This window comes from Coregonus clupeaformis, chromosome 3 (assembly GCF_020615455.1).
Source record: "Coregonus clupeaformis isolate EN_2021a chromosome 3, ASM2061545v1, whole genome shotgun sequence".
NCBI classification, from domain to species: domain Eukaryota; kingdom Metazoa; phylum Chordata; class Actinopteri; order Salmoniformes; family Salmonidae; genus Coregonus; species Coregonus clupeaformis.
The window spans coordinates 37,712,499-37,716,756 of record NC_059194.1 but is presented as its reverse complement, the minus strand read 5'-3'; the positions used below and the strand labels follow the sequence as shown (position 1 = coordinate 37,716,756).

Sequence of the window (4,258 nt, the reverse complement as noted above, 5' to 3'; positions counted from 1 at the left end):
ACCTCACAACCATAAAGGGCAATGGGTTCTATAACTGATTCACACATTTTTTGCCAGATCCTAATTGGTATGTCAAATGTTATGTTCCTTTTGATGGCATAGAAGGCCCTTTTTGCCTTGTCTCTCAGATCGTTCTCTGTCTCTCTCTCGCTCTCTCTCTGTGTGAGAGAGAGAGAGAGATCCGGAAGCATGGCACTGTGGTGTATTGTGCTGGTACTTAGGCCTCCTAATTCTTGCCAAAGAAGAGGAAGATGGATTAAGAATTTTAATTGGATATGACAACAATGTCAGCTCTGGTAACATGATTAAGTAGTATGTAGGTAACAAATCTCATAAAATGAGTTCTAATTCACAACGATGAGAAACAAGCAAAAACTAAAGCAATGGCTACTAACACACAATATTGTCTTATACATTAGCTATAAACAATAGCTCATACTATATCGTGATGGGTAGAAGAGATTCTTTACCCTTCTAAGGCCCAATCTCACATCAAAACATCACCACTCACTCGCTCCCTTAAAGGCCTTTGTGCAACACAAAGTTGACCACAATAACAACAGCAAGCCCTCAAAAAAACAGCCAGATTTTGCTCCTCATTACGAGAAAGGATAACTGCTTTATGCAATAACTCTCCCTGCAGCAAGCCATTGTGTAACACTAGCCTACATCAAAGCACACCCCTGCTTTCTACACCACAATGAGTTCATTTCCTGCAATTCTACACATTTTTGCCTTGGGGCGTAGACAAATGTTTGCAGTTTTTAATATGATATCTGATGATCAATGGGCCCCCCCGGTCGGTAATTGGACCATGCTTCCTACAAGTTTAGATAGCTGGCCGCTAGACTAATTTACCAATCTAAAAAATGTTAGCTGACATTGGCTAATTGAGTGACTGTCAGTGACTGACATAACAACAGAAAAGAAGTTCCTGGTAATGGGTTCAGATTTCATAGCCTTCTCCCACGGCCTACCAATCAAATTTCACCCTGCAAGGCATATCTGACACCTTAAAGAGGAACTGCACCCGCTAATTTGGCATCGTTGTTTGGCTTGCTCCTCAAGAAATGCTGGCGGCCATGACAGAAGCCAAACGTGAGTTGGCTTGGGGGTGTGGTTTAATGTGGGTATTTCATGTGTGTGTCCTTGCCACCACCGAGACACACCCATCTGTCAGAACCTTGCCCGCAGCTGTTTCCCGCAACTCAATCACAACAAACAAACCTCCTGTAGGTTGAGTTCTATAACTACAGGCAGATGTATTGGGAGATGCCGGAGGAAGCTTTGAATAGGTTAGTAGCCTACAGAGTAATATGAGAAGAATGCAATTGCTGAATTTATGTAGATATTCTAAACTAAGTGTTTTGATAACTTTCAAATGTAGTAACAGGTCAATGTAGAATAAACAACCCTTTACACAACACCATAGAAGCAGTGTTCTGTTAATATAACAATGTGCACATTTAATATTTCATTGTTATTCCCAGCCTATACAGATACTGTGCCTATCGACAATTTCGTCTGTCAGTCTGGACTTCATCACATCATCTTGCAAGTCACCATGTGCTGGCTCCACACACGTTTCTGTGAACACATACACACAGTCACTGTTCTATTACCAATGGCAGTTAGGATAGGTCATATCTGACACACAAACAGGTACTATGTTGAAGTTTGAACAGGTCAGACTAAACCTACCGTATTCTGTTCTCCCCATCGGCGACCTATGGTGAGCAGGCAAGAGGTGAGGCTGGAGGTGAGGTCTTTAACAGAGCCCTATTGATGGGCATAGCAGCGTAGATCAGCTCCTGGCCCCTCATCAAAGATACTGGTCGGTCACACACAGAGCACTGATTACATTATCAATGGTGGTTATGATTAGTCTGGTGGAATCAACCGGATCGCTGCTTTCACCTTTCTATTTCACTTCAGATATCATAAAATGTGAAGTGAAATAGAATGGTGAACACAGCGATCAGGCAGGTTCCACCAGGCTAGGTTATGCCCTGGACATTATATGCATCTAAGAAGTAGAAAATAAGCAACAAATAATGTCAGTTTACATAAATTATGGGTTATCAAATGTATCAAAGTAATGAAGTGGGTTACCTTCTGTATTTGTACAAATGATGAGCCTGTGAAAGTTGTTGCCGCTGACAGGTGAAGGTTGCTGGCCAACATGTGGCTGACTCTCTCATTCATAAGAATGCTCACAGCGAGGGAATGTCTGCATAATGCTGATGTTCGGCTGCAAACTGGACATCTCTTGAATAACTGCAGCAGGCAATCTTATGAGGTGGTGTTGACTGGGAGGGTCTGTGACAGGGTGATTTAATAGATATCCAAGTGGTAATTGCATTTTGTTCTCAAGAAAGGATAAAGCTTTTTGTTAATGCGCTTCACAACCAAAATGACTCTACAAGTTATATCTGCTTGGCTGGGGAATAAGCCTGCTATTTTATTAAGCCAAGTATTTTTGAATACAACTTTTAACATTTCAAATAACACACATTACCTGTCGTTGTTGATGAAGCCATCTGTGCCATCAGGGCAATAACTCGGATCACTATCAGAGGCCTCATGATGGTGTGTCCTTTTCATAAGAATTGAGGGAGAATCTGGCAACAACAGAGGTGTCACATGGGTACTTTGTCGTATGACACACTTTTATTCTGAGGTCTTGCCTGACAAGCAAGTGAACAGTGAATGAAAATATTTTTGGAGGTCACTAAACCATTGCAACCACATTGCTGGACATTGCCCACTTTTGCTCCTCCTGGTAGGTCCCGGCATCCGTTCATGACCAGGGGATCAGTCTGGCACCTAACTGTGTACTTTGTCTAACAAAAAAACAGGGTCAACGATTGTCATCATCCCTCAATTATAAACATAGCTCGAGAAATAACAATCTAGTTCGGAAGCTAATTCTATGCTTTACTTATGTAGACTGACTGGCTCCAGATTGGATTAGATTCAGGCCGGTGACGCCGTTACACCATGCAACCAACTGTGACATGTTTTTCTATGGCCCTGGGTTGGATTGAGTTTGTTAGTTGCTGCTAGTTAGTACACTGTTGTAGTCAGACATGAGTCAAATAGTACCACCATGGATGCATCCAATATGTATTTATGCCCTAGACATGGGTTGCACCTCGGAGGCTAGTGACTGTTTAATCTAAATTACACTAACTTGGAGTGGCATGGAAATATGATGACATTGCTAAAGTAGGCAAATAATTAGTAGGAAACAACTGTCGTCAAATTAACTTTAGAGAGATGGCAATGTTGCCATTACTGTTACTAGCAAAGTTAGTCAAAAATAACAAGCAATGCTAATGTTAGCTAGATAAAATACGGTGGTCCCCTCAATCTTAGTTAGCTGGCTAAAGTTATACTGCATATAAAGTCAATCTGGTGACAATCAATTATGACAAAAAGTTTTCCTACTAACTATTTTACTTCTTTTGAGATGTTATCGTACTCCAAAGTGAAATACGAGTTGTATTGAGGTAGGCTAACGTTAGCCAGCTAGCTAGCTAGCTTACATTAACTATGCGAGCAATGATAGTGATAATGATTATATACATAACCAGAAACATAACCAGCAGTCTATGGTCTAGCTACCGGTATACTCACCACCACTGGGGCCCAACGAACTCCAACCACCTATTACGCATTATGATAGGGTCCTTGGCAGGGCATGCAAACCATAGTTGTTGGCTGTGCATCTTGCTGGAAACATCATTGCATGGTCAATCCGTATAGGACTTTTCCGTCTCAAAGGCCGTGATCCTTTGAACGTGTTGGTTGGGGACGATGAAACAATGGAGCCCCATTCAATAAAGGGAAGCGAAGTGGGCGGAGGGGCGATTTGCATGTGGAGCTTGGCAAAAGGGGACATGATTTGTTGACATAATTGTAATTCAAACCCAAACGTAATTTGCTTGTTGTGACGCACTGAGGTTAAAAACTCTGTTTTAGACGAGACTGACTTTTATGACCAAAATTATCCTATTTACACTTTGCAGTCAATTTTGACACTAGAATAAATATTTCTGACTCATATCGCTGCCCCATAGGGTGTTTTCAAAGGGATTAGTTGGTTTTTAGGGGCAGTCGCTTTTTAATGGTAAATGTGCTGTCTCCACATGCATAGGAGGCTGAAAATATTTGGCATGGGCCCAGAAAAGTCCTCAAAATGTTCTACAGCTGCACCATTGAGAGCATCTTGACAGGTTGCATCCCGCTTGGTATG

At 41.7% G+C, this 4,258-nt stretch overlaps 1 long non-coding RNA gene across 1 annotated transcript; it reads right to left on the bottom strand.

Annotated features, from left to right (window-relative positions):
• Window positions 1–1,390: 1,390 nt before the first annotated feature.
• On the bottom strand, window positions 1,391–3,873 carry LOC121547166. The gene is made up of 5 exons (XR_005996497.1): window positions 3,640–3,873; window positions 2,519–2,621; window positions 2,113–2,319; window positions 1,702–1,831; window positions 1,391–1,587 (listed from the first exon to the last, which is right to left on the bottom strand). It is a non-coding gene; the product is annotated as an uncharacterized LOC121547166 (long non-coding RNA).
• Window positions 3,874–4,258: the final 385 nt, after the last annotated feature.